We start from the raw sequence: 18,575 nt of genomic DNA, 5'->3' as shown, positions 1-18,575 counted from the left end.
GAATCCACCACAGGTATACATGTGTTCCCCATCCTGAACCCTCCTCCTTCCTCCCTCTCCATAACATCCCTCTAGGTCATCCCAGTGCACCAGCCCCAAGCATCCAATATCGTGCATCGAACCTGGACTGGCGACTCATTTCATACATGATATTATACATGTTTCAATGCCATTCTCCCAAATCTTCCCCCACTCTCCCTCTCCCACAGAGTCCATAAGACTGTTCTATACATCAGTGTCTCTTTTGCTGTCTCATACACAGGGTTATTGTTACCATCTTTCTAAATTCCATATATATGCGTTAGTATACTGTATTGGTGTTTTTCTTTCTGGCTTACTTCACTCTGTATAATAGGCTCCAGTTTCATCCACCTCATTAGAACTGATTCAAATGTATTCTTTTTAAAGGCTGAGTAATACTCCATTGTGTATATGTACCATAGCTTTCTTATCCATTCATCTGCTGATGGGCATCTAGGTTGCTTCCATGTCCTGGCTATTATAAACAGTGCTGCGATGAACATTGGGGTACATGTGTCTCTTTCCCTTCTGGTTTCCTCAGTGTGTATGCCCAGCAGTGGGATTGCTGGATCATAAGGCAGTTCTATTTCCAGTTTTTTAAGGAATCTCCACACTGTTCTCCATAGTGGCTGTACTAGTTAGCATTCCCACCAACAGTGTAAGAGGGTTCCCTTTTCTCCACACCCTCTCCAGCATTTATTGCTTGTAGACTTATGGATCGCAGCCATTCTGACTGGCGTGAAATGGTACCTCATAGTGGTTTTGATTTGCATTTCTCTGATAATGAGTGATGTTGAGCATCTTTTCATGTGTTTGTTAGCCATCTGTATGTCTTCTTTGGAGAGATGTCTATTTAGTTCTTTGGCCCATTTTTTGATTGGGTCATTTATTTTTCTGGAGTTGAGCTGTAGGAGTTGCTTGTATATTTTTGAGATTAGTTGTTTGTCAGTTGTTTCATTTGCTATTATTTTCTCCCATTCTGAAGGCTGCCTTTTCACCTTACTAATAGTTTCCTTAGTTGTGCAGAAGCTTTTAAGTTTAATTAGGTCCCATTTGTTTATTTTTGCTTTTATTTCCAATATTCTGGGAGGTGGGTCATAGAGGATTCTGCTGTGATGTATGTCGGAGAGTGATATATACATAATACCTAATACAAAAAACCTCGAATAGCCAAAGCGATCTTGAGAAAGAAGAATGGAACTGGAGGAATCAACCTACCTGACTTCAGGCTCTACTACAAAGCCACAGTTATCAAGACAGTATGGTACTGGCACAAAGACAGAAATATAGATCAATGGAACAAAATAGAAAGCCCAGAGATAAATCTACGCACATATGGACACCTTATCTTTGACAAAGGAGGCAAGAATATACAATGGATTAAAGACAATCTCTTTAACAAGTGGTGCTGGGACAACTGGTCAACCACTTGTAAAAGACTGAAACTAGAACACTTTCTAACACCATACACAAAAATAAACTCAAAATGGATTAAAGATCTAAATGTAAGACCAGAAACTATAAAACTCCTAGAGGAGAACATAGGATTAGTTTCTTGATTAAATATGTGTGTGATTTTTAAAAAAAGGAAAGAAAATGGGTCTTTGAAATTAAACGGGCTTTCTTTTCCCACCTCTCCAAGGGAGCAGGCTGTCCCCTCAGGTCCCTCCGGGGCCTAGTCTGCCTCACTCATTACCATAGGACGCTGCCCATACCTTTCCTTCTGCCTGCCGCCCCCTCTCTATTCCTGCTTGTGCCATGGCAAGCCCTGCCTCCTCCAAGATTTCCCTGACTCCCGTCCCTTCCAGGTGAATCCAGATGTGGGGCTCTGAACAGATTCCCACTGGCTTCCCAGTTGGGCATGGGGGTGGCAGGGATGGGTCTCAGGAAGATGGGTCTCAGGATGGATGTGCACAAGGTCACTGCCTTTCAAACTTCCTTGATCACCACCTACAAACAGATATATAAAACCGAAGCAAAAGTTTTGTAAAAATAACACTCACTCTGTGTGATCCATTTGGGTATTTTCTGTTCCGTTTATTTTTTAAAGAAAAATGCTGGTTGCAGCCCCTTAAACTGATTTCACAACCCAGTCATGGGTCCCAGCCCAACAGGGTGAAAGACACAGAGTAACATCATTAGTGCTCAGAACAACTCCAAACACAGCCAAGGGGCCCTCTCCAAACGTTGCGGGCAGATGGTGGTGCCGGCAGCCGTGTGCGCCTGGTGGCGGTCCAGTGGGCAGTGCTCTGCTCTCTCCATGGAGTCTCCTTTCAGGGCTGCTGTTGGCTGTGCCATAAAGTGGCCATGGGCACAGATACTTTGTCAGTGCTGAGAGGTGGAAGTCTGTGAAGCACTCCAGATGCCTGATAGCAAGATGCCAGCTCAGTGTCAAGTATCACAGGACTGTGTATCTTATCTATTAGATGAGGCTCCTCGTGGAGGCAAAGCTTCCAGCCCCTCTGGGGCTCAGTTGCTCAGTCATGTCTGACTCTTTGCAACCCCATGGACTACTGTAGCCCACCAGGTTCCTCTGTCCATGGAATTTTCCAGGCAAGAATACTACAGCAGGTTGCCATTTCCTCCTCCAGGGCGTCTTCCCCACCCAGGGATCAAACCTACTTCTCTTGCGTCGTCTGCATTGGCAGACAGATTCTTTACCAGTTGTGCTAGCCAGGAAGCCCTACTCACCTAACAGGGCTACAAATAACGAATAGAATAAGAGCAAAACATGGGGCTCTTGCATGCAGCATAATAACAACGATAGAAGTGATGGCTGTTACTGGCCAGAGGATGGATAATAAATCCATCAGTACACAAGAAACATTCCAGGTGCAGTGAATCTTGGAGTCCCCTCTCCCTCTGGAACTGGGAGTTAGTGAAAACAGAGCCCATAAGGAGTAACTACCTCAAACCCCCTGCATTTAAGCCGGGTGCTTTATCTCTCTGAGAGCCTCAAAGTCTGTTGACATTTACTTAGTACACTTTTCTAAGAAAAGCGGCTATCTGATTTCTCAACCCACTGAAGAAGAAAATAAATTGCCCGGAAAGGTGTTGGTGGTAGGTCTTTTCTAGGGAGAGAGAGATGTGTAGGTAAAAGGAAAGTAAAAGCCATGGGGAGGGAGAGAGAAAACGCAAACAGTAACCACAGTCATGTGGTTATCTTGTTCCTTAGGGAAAGCTCCTAATGATGACCACTTCAGTGGGAAAAGGGTATTTTTTTAAAGCATTAGAAAACTGGGCCACATTTGAGCAACCACTTTAAAATGGTTAAAATAGTGTTTTGGCCATTGAAGTTTCATTTTCAGAAAACATATTCATGGGAACCTCAGTTATTCTGGAAATTAGGTGCTGTTGAACTGCCCCTGATCAGGGCTAGTTAGGGGTTTGAGGTGTGAGCTTGGGGTTCACGGGCAAGTCCTCCCCATCCAGCCCTAGTCGGCCTCGTAGCCTGAAACCCCTCCATTACTGTTAAGTCAGGTTCCTTTTTTCATCAGTGTGAATTTGTGAATAAACTCTTTCCATTCTGAAAGCTTCTTGATACAATTATGGCTCACTGATATTCTGAAGGGAGATGTATAGAGGGGACTGAATGGGACACTCCCTGAGGATGGGGTGGGGCAGGACCTGATGGAGTGGCCTGAAGGACTAGTTGTTGTTAAGTCACTGTTATGTCTGACTCTTTGTGGCCCCATGGACTGTAGTACACCAGGCTCCTCTGTCCTCTACTATCTCCCAGAGTCTGCTCAAGTTCATGTCCATCGAGTTGGTGATGCTATCTAACCATCTCATCCTCTGCTGCCCCCTTCTCCTTTCATCTTTTACCTTTCTCAGTATCAGGGTCTTTTCCAGTAAGTTGGCTCTTGGCATCAGATGGCCAAAGTATTGGAGCTTCAGTTTCAGCATCAGTCCTTCCAATGAATGTTCAGGGTGATTTCCTTTAGGATTGACCAGAGGGCGGGACAAAACTCCTGGGATTGGGGCTGGGATGAGTTTTTAGGGAGCAGTGGGGGGGCCCGAGTTCTCCCCTTTTCAGTGCTTTGCTTGAAGACAGCCCACTCACTGAGACAGAGCCAGGTTTCTGCTTCTCCCATAACCTGACCACTTGAGGCTCACTGGCCACCTTATCCCCAAATCTGCTTCTGTGAGTCACCCTGAGTGACTGAAGGAGTGCCCCAAGGAGTAAGGGGACTTAAAGAAAAGCCAGGTTATGTCTGAGACAAAGATCACTTATTCCACACCATTTGAGAAAGCTACCTTTGAGTAGAAAGTAGTGGAGTTGGTGGTTTGTCACACCCCTAGGGGGTTTCTGTCTTACTTATTTAGTTGTTATTTTTGCCTGTGCTGGGTCTTCGTTGCTATGTGCAGGCTTTTCTCGAGTTGCGGTGAGTGGGGGCTCCTCTTCTTGGCCGCGCGCAGGCTTCTCATTGCGGCGGCTTCCCTTGTTGTGGAACACCGGCTCCAGGATACTCAAGCTCAGTAGCTGTGACACATGGGCTTGGCTGCCCTGTGGCATGTGAAATGTTGCTGGACCAGGGATCGAACCTGTGTCCCCTGCACTGGCAGGCGGATTCTTAACCACTGGACCACCAGGGAAGTCTGAGGTTTCTGTCTTAACAATAGATTATACATAGTATGCATGCATAATGCAATTTTATTATTGATATTTGCAAATGCTGTCTGACTATAAAATGATGATACCATGTCTCCCCATGGGGAGAATAACAATAAACTAAAATGACAATATCACACATCTTTGAAAAGATTTCAGGAGTTTGCAAAGTCATTTGCTGATGTGTCCCCAAGGCCTGAAATGAATTTGGGCTTGGTCAGGTGGTGATTCTGAGATGCTGCCTAATGGAATTCTTTTCTTTTTTTTTTTAAATTAGGAATATAATGTGAAGGATAGAGAAAAAACCACTTAAGCTTAAGCACTCTAACTAGTGGAAATTAGATTCTGATGATGAAATCACAAATGATTTTAACAAGGAAAAGAAGGGGCATCAGCAAAAGAAGCCCCAGGAGCTTAGATTTTCAATGAACCCACTGTTTTTGCACATGTATGGGGTACTTGGTGTGTGGTACACGCATGTGAGAATGTCCAGAAGGAGCCAAGTCCAGAATTAGAAGAGATTGTACAGGAATCCCAACCAGCACAAAAGTTGCCTGTCTGCTTCCTCATTGACGTCAAGAGGAGGAATAAGGCAAAGACAGGCCCACTGCTAGGGGGGATGGGCAAAGTATTCATGTCACAGAGAAAGAAAAATCCGCCAATTCCCATTTACTCCCAACTCTGCCTCCCTTCAGAATAGTCCCCAGGCTGGGGAGAAAAAGTAACAGCATCATATGGAATGAAATGAGGCTCCCAACAGTAGAGGACATGGTAATGGAACCCGCTTCCCCAGAGCAAAGTCCACCCGTCACATTTCCCCATCTCGGTTGACTCATGTCCCTGAAATAGTACTTCCAGGGAGAGGCAGTCTGTCCACAGACAGATCCATTAGTCCTAGATTGAAACACAGATAAGGAAACTGAAAGCTGTCCTGAAAAGGATTTTTAAATCAGCAATTTTAAATCAATAAAGACCCACTGGGTAGGGTCTGCTCTAAGCTAAAGATGACAGCTCTGGTAAATGGCTTTGGGGTGACAAAGTGAGGGTTTGAAACAGTCTTATCAGGGTGGAAAAAGAGGAAGGAATTTTGTAAGGGAAAAGGTAGTATTTTATATTTGGGTTCAACGAACTTAGTCATCCAAGAAGGTACTGGGGGAGCCTGAGATGGGCTTGTGGAGGGGCATGAAGAGGCTGGTTTAGCATAGGCTCCCTGTAGACCAGGAGTGCGCACCAAGAAGGAAACATCTGGGGCGGGTCATCAGGATGGAGAGGGTCTGGGGACCTGGGAGCCCAGGGTGTTGAGCCCAGGACCGTCAGCTTGGGGAAGAGTCCAAATACTTGAGAGTCGCCTGAGAGTGAAGGAGGGGACAGAGCTGTATGTCCAGAGGCTGGGCCAAGTGAGAGGGAAGCAGGCCTAGGCTCTGTCTGAGGAGGTTGTGTCTTCTCTGTCAATGAAAGCTTTGTGCAGCCTTGGGATGGCCTCCCTGCAGGGACATCTCGGGGCAGATGCCTCTCCAGGTGGCCTGCAGATCCCCTTTGCAAACATGGATGAGTCCGCAGAGAGCACCTTGGCCCAGGCACTTTGGAGCAAGGGGCAAACTGAGACCTCGGGTTCAAGTCCTTCTTCTGCCACTCTGCCTGTTACTGTCTACACCTTGGTTCCTTCATTAAACACATGGATCATGGCAATAGTACACGCCTGCTAGGACTCTTGTGAAGTTTATGTGAGTGAAAGCGAGGCCCTTAGAACCACGCCTCAGCCTTGCTAAGGGCTATGTACCATATAACCTCTGTGATTGTCATCTACCCGATGTCACCGCCCCCACCCCCCCAACCTGTCACACAATTACTAATCTATACTGACCTCTGGGCTGGAGGAGTAGAGGCGAGTACTTTGGGTCCCTGCCTTCCAGAACTCAAAGCCCAGTGTGGAAGGTGGAGACCCATCACGTGTGGAGAGGGGGTTCGGGCAGTACAGGGCAAGGCTTGGGCGGGGGTGTGTATGGCAGGCCAGGGCCTCCTTCCTCTGAAACTAGCTTCTGAAACCCTGACTTGGCTCCGGAGCATTTTCAGGTGTCCCAGGGCTGCTGTCTCATCAACCCGGCGCTCTCCCTGGCTGCTGGCTCTGGGGGTGGTGGCTGTGCTTGAGGGCCCCTTCTGCATCCCATCAATGCTGGGACTGGCCAGGCTGGCTTGGCAGGTCCAAGCGTCTAGGGGTGCCCCAGGGCCCCGCAGCACAGCTGGGGCCCACAGACCCTCTTCCTGAACTCTAGGGCCCCAAATGCTAAGCCCCCTGGGCACCTCCCCGGGCAGTGGTGGCACGTCGTATCCCGGGAGACGGGTGGTATTGGTGTCGCTCATCCCCATTTTACAGCTAAGCAAACAGGCTGGGACCTTAAGTGTCTTATAAAGGGCGGGGCCACAACTGGGACCCAAGGTTTCCAAGGCCAAAATTGGGTGCCATTTCCACACCTCACCCTGGGCAAGACCGAGGTGACTCAGCCAGGAACCCTTCCCTCCAGAGGAGCTGGAGCCAGACGTCTGATAACTGACTACTGCAGCCAGGGGAGGGGCCAGAGGGCTATGAGAGCCCCAGCCTGCCAGGCCTGTCTCCTGCTCCCTGGATCCCCATCTCGCCATGGGATCCCCCAACAAAGCCAGTGCCTGTCTGGGAACCCTGGTTCAGGGGACCCTCCTGCCAAGTTGTCCTGCCTGCTCACTCTTCAAGGAAATATCTCTCAACTAGTGATCATTTTAGAGAAAGAAGGCAGTAGTTTAGGAAAAAGACCTGTTTTTAAGCAGTGGTGGCCTTTTGTTTTCCCTAAAGACATTTTTAAAAAGCAACAGTTTTCGGTCCACAACAAAATTAAGAGGAAGGTAGAATGTTCCCATATAGGCCCTGACTCCACACATACACAGCCTCCCCCAGTGCCAGCATTTCCTACTGGACCCATGTATTTATTACAACTGATGAATCTATGTGGTGGCCTTGCTTCCCCCAGAGTTTTATCGGAACAGACTTGACACTGAAAACAGATATTCTGTGTGAAGAGGACACGTGGGAACCTGTGCCTGCCCTCCTCTCTCTTGACCCTCTTCTACCGCCCCACCCAGATTCTGGAGAACCCGGATGCAGTTTATGCCCCTGATCTGAGATGGGGACAGTTAGCGCTACCCTTCGTTAATGAGCTCTGCTCCAGGTTGTGCCTCTAGAACCTGAGCTCCATGTGCCGGGTTTTAAAAAATATATATTGTAAAGCATACACAACACAAAATTTGCCATTTTAACCATTTTTTGAGTGTATAGTTCAGTGGCATTAAAGTACATTCACATTGTTCTGCAACTATGACCACCATCCATTTCCAGAACTTTTTCATCATCCCAAACAGATTCTCTCCACCCATTAAACAATAACTCCCATCTTCCCTCCCCCTAGATTCTGGCAGTCACCATTCTACTCTGTCTCTGTAATTTGTCTATTCTAGCTGCCTCATAATTGGAGTCATACAATATTTGTCTTTTTGAATTTGGCTTATCTCGCTTAGCATAATGTCTTCAAGGTTCAGGCATGTGGTAGCATGTGTCAGATTTCCTTCCTTTTTAAGGTTGAATAATATTCCACTCCATGGTATGTATATGCCACATGATTCTATGTTTAATTGTTTGAGGAAACGCCATGCCATTTTCCACAGAGGACATACCATCTTACATTCCCACTGGCAATGTACAGAGGTTCCAGTTTCTCCATGTTCTTGTCATCATGGCAGGGTTTCTAATCTCTCATTCATGATTGTGTCCCCAGAGACGAGGACAGTGCCCAGCACATAGTTCAGTTCAGTTTAGTCACTCAGTCGTGTCCAACTCTTTGCGACCCCATGGACTGCAGCACGCCAGGCTTCCCTGTCTATCACCAACTCCCAGAGCTTACTCAAACTCATGTCCATCGAGTCGGTGATCACATCCAACAATCTCACCCTCTGTCATCCCCTTCTCCTCCTGCCTTCAATCTTTCCCAGCATCAGGGTTTTTTTTCCCAGTGAGTCAGTTCTTTGCATCAGGTGGCCAAAGTATTGGAGCTTCAGCTTCAGCATCAGTCCTTGCAATGAATATTCAGGACTGATTTCCTTTAGGATTGACTGCAGATAGTAGGTACTCAATAAATATTTGTTGAGTTGGATGAATGGGAGGCTTTGGTCTCTAGGCACGTGTGGAGAGCCCTTGTACTTGTCAACAGAACCTTCCCCTTCTAGTTTCTAAACTCCACGTGCAGAACTGTGTGCCCACTGCTTCCCCTTTCCTCCTCCACTCTCTGAATTCCTCCACTGATTTTTTTATTGGCGTGTAATTGCTTTACAATGTTGCACTAGTTTCTGCTGTACAATGAAGTAAATCAGCTCTGTGTATACCTATATCCCCTCCCTCTTGGACCTCCCTCCAAGCGCACCCCATATCCCGCTCCTCTAGGTCAGCACAGAGCACAGAGCTGAGTTCCTTGTGCTGTACGGCAGGTTCCGACTAGCTGTCTGTTTTACACATGACAGTGTATTGTGTCAAAACCCATCTCCCAATTCTTCCACTCTCCCCTATCTCCCTGTGTCCATATGTCTGTTCTCTATGTCTGGATTTCTATTCCTGCCCTGCAAATAGGTTCATCTGTGCCATTTTTCTAGATTCCACATATATGCGTTAATGTACAATAAAAAACTAAAAATAAAACTACCATATAACCCAGCAATCCCACTCCTGGGTATACGCCCTGAGAAAACCATAGTGCAAAAAGACATGTGTATGCCAGTGTTCATTGCCGCACTGTTTACAATAGCCAGGACATGGAAGCAACCTAAATGTCCATCGATAGATGAATAGATAAAGAAGATGTGGTACATATTTACAATGGAATATTACTCAGCCATAAAAAGGAATGCAACTGGGTCATTTGTAGAGATGTGGATGGACCTAGAGTCTGTCATACTGAGTGAGGTTAAGTCCTCCACCAGTTTTTCATTTCAACACACTATCTGCCCAACCCAGGCCGGCCTGGCCCCGAGCAGGAGGACAGCATCTTTACTCAAAGGGCTACACTGCTCAGGACCTCCCACCTCTGCCCCATCCTCCACAAGAATTCCAGCCCACATACTCACCTGCTCTTTGCTAAGTTCTGTACACCTTGCGGAAAAAAACCTCAGGCCACTTTTTATTTATTCATTTTTGTAATTAAAAAAATTCGTTTTGGCTGTACTGCACAGCCTGCGAGCTTTTAGCTTCTTGACTAGGGATGGAACCCTTGCCCACTGCAGTGGGAATGGAGAGTCTTAACCACTGAACCCCCAGGGAAGTCCTCAGGCCAGCTTTTAAAATTTCAAGTATGCTTTTTTTGAAACTGACTCTTTTTACTTTACTTTTGGCCCTGTCTTATATTCCTGGGAAGGCTGCGGGAGAACTTGGCCTTCTAACTGAACAAGAGGCTCAACTGAGGCAAACTGAGAAGACAAGTACTGAGATTGCCAAGTGTCCTTAGGTGCCAAGCCTTCCATGGGGCTATGGGAGGGGAGGGTCTGGGGAAGACACCCGCCACCAGCTTTGCCAGCCCTTTCTGCTCCGCTTCACTTTTAAGGCCTCCAGGCCTGAGTAGGTTGAGAAGCACATTTAGCTGCTCAGGACTGGGAAGTTGGTGTGCTTGCCTTGATGCCCTTGTCCTCATTCCCTCTTTGAAGGCTCCTAGCACCAGTGCCCTCGTGCCCACCAAGACTTTTCCATCCCAGGAGGCTCTGCTGCTGCGAACCTCGGCAAGCCCTCGGCAAAGTTCTCTCTCCTGGGTTGCCTTCCCTTTCAGCAATTAATTCCCACACAGGTGGTGCATTTAAAATATCAGAAAACTTGTATTTTATAGGGGAGATTTAATAGAGAATGTCAATCTCGAAGGGTAACTTGAAGGATTAGCTCCTTATTGTGGGGTTCCCTGGGCAGGGCGATTCTAGTGCCTGGGGATGGAAAGAGGGAGGGGGGGAGGGGGGCAGGGAGCAAGGACTAACTGGTGGAAGGAAGGAACTGATGGGGAGTGATTTCTTGTTACTTTCTCAGAATTCCATTCACCCCATAAACAGATGGTCACCTGCTCTGCCTACAAAGGCTAGGCATTTTGGGGGCAGCTGAGCTCTACCATCTTGAGTTTTCTTTGAAAAGTAAGGACACTAAATTGTTGAATTGATGAGAAGGCAATGGCATCCCATTCCAGTACTCTTGCCTGGAAAATCCCATGGATGGAGGAGCCTGGTAGGCTGCAGTCCATGGGCTCGCTAAGAGTCAGACACAACTGAACGATTTCACTTTCACTTTTCACTTTCATGCACTGGAGAAGGAAATGGCAACCCACTCCAGTATTCTTGCCTGGAGAATCCCAGGGATGGGGAAGCCTGGTGGGCTGCCGTCTATGGGGTCTCACAGAGTCGGACACGACTGAAGCACCTCAACAGCAGCAGCAGCAGCAGCAGCAGTGAAATGTAACATTTGGGTAGGAGAATTTTTTTTTCTCTCTCTTTTTTTTTTTTTGAGATATAATAATCCACAAACCACAACGTTTACCCTTTATTTTTTTTTTTTAACGTTTACCCTTTAAAGTGTATAATTTAGTGGTTTTTAGTATACTCATAAAGTAGAGAACCATCATCACTGTTTAATTCTAAAACATTTTCTTCATCTCACCCATTAGCAGTCACTCCCTATGCCCCACTGCCAACCACTAACCTACTTTCTGTTGCTATGGGTTTACTTATTCTGGACATTTCCGGTGAATAGAATCATACAATCAGTGTCATTTTGTGTCTGGTGTCTTTCACTTAACAATATTTTCAAGGTTCACCCATGTTATACATGTCAGTAATTCATTCTGTTTATCGCTGGAAAATATTCCATTGGCTGGATATACCACATTTCATTTGTCATGAGGGGTGTGTGGATTGTTTCCATTTTGGGGGCTATTATAAATAATATTGCTGTGTACATTCACATAGAAGTTATTTTTTGTGGATATATGTTTTCAGTTCTCTAGAGTACATGTCTCATAGTGGAGTTGCTCAGTCATTTGGTAACTCTGTGTTTAAATTTTTGAGGAACTGCCATGGGTTGGGGACTTTTGATAGCTTTTTTCCCTGATTATAAAAGTAGTATACATTCATTGTAGAAAATTTATAATGTACATAAATGCATTTAAGAAGCAGCTTAAGTGAAGTGAAAGTCACTCAGTTGGGTCTGACTCTTTGTGACCCTGTGGACTATACAGTCTGTGGAATTCTCCAGGCCAGAATACTGGAGATATTACAGATATTAGATAATACAGCCATTCCCTTCTCCAGGGGCTCTTCCTGACCCAGGGATTGAACCCAGGTCTCCCACATTGCAGGCAGATTCTTTGCTAGCTGAGCTACCAGAGAAGCCCAAGAAGCAGCTTAGGTCCACTCCAATTATATTAATAACTATATTAATCTATTAATATATTAACATGTTATATTAACTATGTTAGTAACCTATTAATGTATTAATATGATGTTATATAACTTTAACATCAATATATTGGTGTGTTTGCTTTTGTACATCATTTAAAAATTGTACTATGCTTAAAATATATATATCTTGTGTCCCCATTCTTTCTCTTTACCTTCTATTATAGGCATTTCCAATGTCAATACATATTATTATGGTGTAACTCTTTCTGACCACATTCTATCATCACTGGATGCACCATAACTTACTTACTCAACATGCTGTTCTTGGGCATATTCTTTTCCACATTTCTGTGATTATCACAATTGGTGCAATATCCTGGTACGTAAATGTCCATCCACATCTCTGATAAGTTTTGAGATAAAATCTTAGAAGTGAAATTCTGGGTAAAAAAAAAAAAAAAAGCTTTCACTTTGAAATAATTTTAGATTTGCAGAAAATTTGCAAAGATAGTACAGCAAGTTCCCGTATTCCCTTCACCCAGCTTCCTCCATGTTAATATCTTACCAGCCAGAGTATATTTGTTCAAACTAATCAGTTAACACTGGTATGCTACTATTAACTAAATTCCAGACTTTATTTGGCTTTGACCAGTTTTCTTACCAATGTTCTTTTTTAAAAAATTCATTTATTTTTAAATTGAAGGATAATTGCTTTACAGAATTTTATTGTTTTCTGTCAAACAGCAATATGAATCAGCCATAGGTATATACAGCTTACTAATGTTCTTTTTCCATTCCATGGAAAATTCAAATTCCTATTGTATTTAGGAAATGAATACTTTTAAGGCTTTGGGTGTGTGTGTGTGTGTGTGTGTGTGTGTGTGTGTGTAGAAAAGTTGTATCAATTTTTATTCTCATGAATAGTATTTAAGGAAAAAGACTTTGCCAATCTAATAGACATAAGAGCAAAAATAGGAATGTGACTTTAATAGGCTATTTTCTGACCATGCCACACGGCTTGTGGGCTCTTAGTTCCCTGACCAGGGACTGAACCCAGGCCCTTGGTAATGAAAGTAAAGAATCCTAAGTGCTGGACTGCCACGGAATTTCCCTAACATGCATTTCTTAATTGTTAGTGGGTTTACAGATTTGTTCGTATTTGGTGGCCAGTTGTACTTTTCGCTTTTGGTTTCCAGTCACCTGTAGGGGTTTTTGTCCACATCTAGGCCTTTAGCTTCCACCCAAGCTGACATCGTACCAGTGTCAGGTGAGTTTCTAGAAAGCCAACATTGCATCCTGCCAAGTCACCAAGGCAGGGGTCCCCGGGAAGGGTGGGCCCCCCAGAGGCCTGTTTCTCCCACAGAGGCCTGGCCTGGGTCGTGGAACCAGGTGACATGAGGTGTGCTCTCTGAGACTGGGCTCAGCCAGTGGCCAGGAGACCACCTGTATGCAAAGAGCAGGACAGTGCAGACAGCGACGTGTTGTCAAGAGCTCTGTCTCGGGGTCAGGAGAATTGGGTTTTGTCCTGCTTCTCTTACTACTTATGTGACCTTGAGCAAGTGCAGTCCATTTAGCGAGCTCCGGTTTTTTCCCTCTGGTTAATGGGCAGAATCTCAGGGACTGAATGGACAGTTGTGAAGGCACTTGGTCAAGCGCTGTACAAATGGGTGATGTGGTCAGAGAGAACCATGCAGTGGAGGGGACTGAGCAGGGCCTTGTGTAGACCGTGTGGATCTCAACGCACCACCCTCCCAAGATCAACTCGTTTCCACACCTGAGCTCCCATCAGGTCTGACGGGGAGGAAATTGCACTGTGGTCATTCTAGGGGCCCTTCCCAGTGAGGGTCACCCTGGAATCCAGGAGGCTCGTGGTGCTGCAGGAAGCGGCCTCCTATGGGCTTAGGCCCCACTCGCTTGGGCCCCGGTGCCCTGTGAGGCTCTGCCTTACCTCCAGGTCATGAGTCAGGCTTCTGTGCCCAGGATCAGGTGTCTGGTCCTGAAGATCCAAGACCTTCCTGGAATGGCAAGAGAGAGGAAGAACACAACCATTTAAACACAAGTTAATATCCGAGAAGGTAATCTGGCCATGCTGAGAAGACACTGGAAGATATGTTCTCTTGTCCAAATGCAGTCACAAACTTGTAGCGTGACCTCTGGCATGTCACCCATAGTCTCTGAGAATGTTTCCTTGGCTGTGCAATGAGTGTGTGGTTTCATAACCTCTACAGCCGCCGTGGACTCTCACCGTCCTGGAGTCTGCCAGTCCTAGGAGGGGGCAGATTTTCCTTTTTTGTGATGTTCCTGGCCTGTCCCAGTCCCTGTCCCGTGACCTGACCAGGAGTCCTTTAGCAGCACGGCTGACAGACTTCCTGAGGCCTGCGGTTGGTCTAATCTGTGAGGGTTATGCAGCTCTGTGTAATCCTCACGGTAAATATGCCCTAGCTCTGGGTTGGCCAGTGCTCTCGCTACACTATCTCATTTAATTCTCATTAATGTGTGTTGGGTTGGTCCTATCTGTCATGTTATGAGAGAGGAGACAGAGGCCAGGTAGCTTTCCCACAGCTGAATGGTGACTGAGAGGCGGTACTGGCTGACTCTGAGGATTCTAGGCTAAGAATTCTAGATTCTGTGCTGGGGATTCCAGCCTACTGGGTTGTGTCCCCTCCGGGGCAGAGGGAACCTGAGGGCAAATGTCCTGGGAGGCACGTGTGACCATCCCGAGAACCAATCTAGGACAGTCCTCCCGAGGAGACTCCCAGGTCTCACGTCCTGCATCCTGAACAGATAGGGAGAGAGTATTGGGAGGAGAGTCAGGACTCCTGGGGAAGAGGGTTCTCTGAGGGTGACAGCAAGCATCTCTTAGAGTTCTGGGGTCTCTGTCTGGACAGAAGGCCCAGGACCTGCCTGCACACCCATCCTGCAGAGGGCTCTCCTCGTTTCTCCTGTGTTTCTGCAAATGGGGTCCAGGGTAACTCCCCTGCTTCCTCTTTAGGAGTGGGCAGACACACGCATTGTCATCGTGTACCCACCAAGGGCAGTGACCCGCATCTGGGGCTCACCACCTAGAGACAGGTGCAAGCCAGCCTGCAGTGGTGCAGGACACAGCAAGACCCCGCTTAGCGGCTGTGTCACATGAGCCCTTCCACTGCCCCCACAGAGTTACTCCTACTGATTTCAACCTCTCTCCCCTTCACCCCAGGGACTGAAAAGTTGGTTGTCAAAAAAGAGAAGATCTCTTATGATCCTCCAAAGATGCATTCTGTCCAACTTTCCTGAAGAATTTGTTGGGAAATGGTACCTTCATCCAAATCTTAATTCAGATTTGGGGTTATATTGACTCATAAATCATGTTGGACCATTTCTTTCCATTTGTATTTATTAGAAGCCCTTCCAAGGTGGTACTGGGCCAGGTGCTGTGAGTACAACAGGAGTTCTAAAGGCCAGCCTTTAATTTACAGGTGGAGGGAGGACAGCCCAGAGACACTAAGGAGCTCAGCCAAGGTCACATAGCCACTTAGGTTCCTGCCTTTTGGCCCCGTTGCTCTTTCGACAGCATCTTACTCAACTTACACTCTGGTTGGAGATGCAGGAAAGGCACCTGTGGAACAATTACAGAACTCTCATGGGGAGGAGACTTCCCCTTGCTGGTGATTTCCCACCCACAGTGGGCTTGTTGCCAGTGTTTTTATGCTGTTTACTTATATATGCTTGTCTGGGGAGAGGGGTTGTAATTTTCTTTTGAGACATTGGGAAATCCCATAATTTAAAAAAATTCAGTGAAATCTAATTCCTATATTTTTGTCCAGTTTGTGCTTCTTCAGTGTGTGTGTGTGTGTGTGTGTGTATTTTGCATTCTAGCACTTTCTATCCTCAGACGATTTCACATAGGCTGATCTGGGTGAGGGCTCTCTATGTGTGCTTTACATGGAGCACAATGACAGAGAAGAATGGGCATGAAGTGTGGGGAAGAGACAGCCGGCGTCCATGAGGGAAGGAGGCCTCATGCCATCTTCCTCTCTGGGATGCTCCAGACCTGAGGGAGAAGGGTGTCTGTCTGCCATGGCTGTGCCCTGGTGGGGTGAGGGGGAGTCTCTGGAAAAAAGGAAAGAGGGCTGGTAAAAAGTTTCCTTAACCCAGAGACATATAGGTTTCTGAAGGAGCCTGACAGTGTCAGTGGCATTCATTCATTCATTCAAGTACTTCTGGAGAAGATTCAACAAATAATGATATAAAATCACCTCTGGGCAAAGACCTAGTGTCAAGTTCCAGAAGGGACGTGTTTCATAACTGAGGGTATGTCTTGGTTCTGTTCTGTCCTCTCTACAGAAGAATGAGTCTGCTCTGGGCCCATGGCCTGCCTGAGGGCTCCCACTCTGCCTCAAGGCCCCAGAGAGACTCCTGGCTGGGGCCTGGCCTCTTGGGGCCGGGGTGGGGGTGAAGGCCGCCCTGTACACCGCTGCCTCCTCAAGATCAGATTGGAGGGAGCGACGTGCCATGGGGCTGGCCTGCTGCTGCTGCTGCTGCTGCTGCTGCTAAGTCGCTTCAGTCGTGTTCAACTCTGTGTGACCCCATAGACGGCAGCCCACCAGGCTCCCCGATCCCTGGGATTCTCCAGGCAAGAACACTGGAGTGGGTTGCCATTACCTTCTCCAATGCATGAAAGTGAAAAGTGAAAGTGAAGTCACTCAGTCGTGTCTGACTCTTAGCGACCCCATGGACTGCAGCCCACCAGGCTCCTCTGTCCATGGGATTTTCCAGGCAAGAGTACTGGAGTGGGGTGCCATTGTCTTCTCCAGGGGCTGGCCTGGCTCCCAAGAAAAAGCACCACTGCAGCTCGTCTGAGAAGCCCTCGGGCCGGGAGCAGGGCTTGGAGGATTGTGAGCCTCCAGTCCTCCCTGACGTATCCCTGACCCTCTGTCAGAGAAGACGAAAGCAACCAGGCCCACTGTCCAGAAATTAAACCAGGTCTGGCTCTCACGAGAGACCAGAATAGAGTGTAAAGATGGAGACCCGGGAACCCTGGCACAGCTGGGGCACCTGCCTCAGGGGTCTCTGTCCTGGGTTGGGCCGCCCCTGGCCACATGGTGGAGTTAGACGGGGATGGGTGGGTCACATTTCTGACTCCTGTCTCTTTGGAGCTGTGAATTAGACAGATTTTATCTTGCTTGTTTTGACCTTTCATGAAGCAACAGCTAGAGGTGGGGCATCGAGTGTGCAGGTTCTTCTTTTTGCCCATTTAGCAACTTCCTGTAATTTTTGAGCAAGGACAGGTATAACCCCTTGCACCCTGAGGCACACAGGCTCCAACATATGCTCTGGCCTCAGGGCATCTACTGACCCTGGCTCAGTCCAGTCAAAGGGGAATTCATTGTTTGTGGGGAAGCATGGACATTAAATATGCCACTGAGTCCGGCCCCTGCCATCTCCTGTTTGACCACTTCCAATTTATTTTGATTCATGGACCTAACATTCCAGGTTCCTATGCAATATTGTTCTTTACAGCATCGGACTTTACTTCCATCACCAGTCACATCCACAACTGGGTGTTGTTTTTGCTTTGGCTCCATCTCTTCATTCTTTCTGGAGTTATTTCTCCACTGATCTCCAGTAGCATATTGGGCACCTCCCAACCTAGGGAGTTCATCTTCCAGTGTGCTATCTTTTTGCCTTTCATACTGTTCATGGGGTTCTCAAGGCAAGAATATTGAAGTGCTTTGCCATTCCCTTCTCCAGTGGACCACGTTTTGTCAGAACTCTCCAGCATGACCCATCCGTCTTGGGTGGCCCCACACAGCATGGCTCATAGTTTTACTGCGTTAGACAAGACTGTGGTCCATGTGATAAGATTGGTTAGCTTTCTTTGATTGTGGTTTTCATTCTGTCTGCCCTCTGATGGATAAGGATAAGAGGCTTATGGAAGCTTCCTGATGGGAGAGACTGACTGAGGGGGAAACTGGGTCTTGTTCTGATGGGCCGGGCAGTGCTCAGTAAATCTTTAATCCAATTTTCTGTTGAAGGGCGGGGCTGTATTCCCTCCCAGTTGTTTGACCTGAGGCCAAACTATGGTGGAGGAAATGAAGATAATGGCGACCTCCTTCAAGAAGTCTCATGCTCACACTGCTGCATTCAGTGCCCCCAGCCCTGCAGCAGGCTATCACCACCCCATGCCTCCACCAGAGACTCCTGGACACACACAGGCAAGTCTGGGTCAGTCTCTTGTGGGGTCACTGCTCCTTTCTCCTTGGTCCTGGTGCACACAAGGTTTTGTTTGTGCCCTCCAAGAGTCTGTTTTCCCCAGTCCTGTGTAAGTTCTGGCGGCTCTATGGTGGGGTTGATGGTGACCTCCTCCAAGAGGGCTTATGCCATACCCACATCTGCTGCACCCAGAGCCCCTGCCCCAGAGGCAGGCCACTGCTGACCCGTACCTCCACAGGAGACACTCAAACACAGGTCTGGCTCAGGTTCTGTGGGGTCTCCTGGTGTGCCTAAGGTTTTGTTT

General features: G+C 47.1%; 1 long non-coding RNA gene across 1 annotated transcript; it reads right to left on the bottom strand.

Moving 5' to 3' along the window:
* Nucleotides 1–1,737: 1,737 nt before the first annotated feature.
* Nucleotides 1,738–14,628, bottom strand: LOC139185805 (uncharacterized). The gene is made up of 3 exons (XR_011569325.1): nt 14,025–14,628; nt 12,387–12,516; nt 1,738–2,387 (listed from the first exon to the last, which is right to left on the bottom strand). It is a non-coding gene; the product is annotated as an uncharacterized lncRNA (long non-coding RNA).
* Between the last annotated feature and the right edge of the window lie 3,947 nt (nt 14,629–18,575).

The sequence above is a fragment of the Bos indicus genome, chromosome 11 (genome assembly GCF_029378745.1).
Source record: "Bos indicus isolate NIAB-ARS_2022 breed Sahiwal x Tharparkar chromosome 11, NIAB-ARS_B.indTharparkar_mat_pri_1.0, whole genome shotgun sequence".
Lineage (NCBI taxonomy): Eukaryota > Metazoa > Chordata > Mammalia > Artiodactyla > Bovidae > Bos > Bos indicus.
The sequence above is the reverse complement of the archived record's forward strand: the minus strand, read 5'-3'. Positions and strand labels throughout refer to the sequence as shown.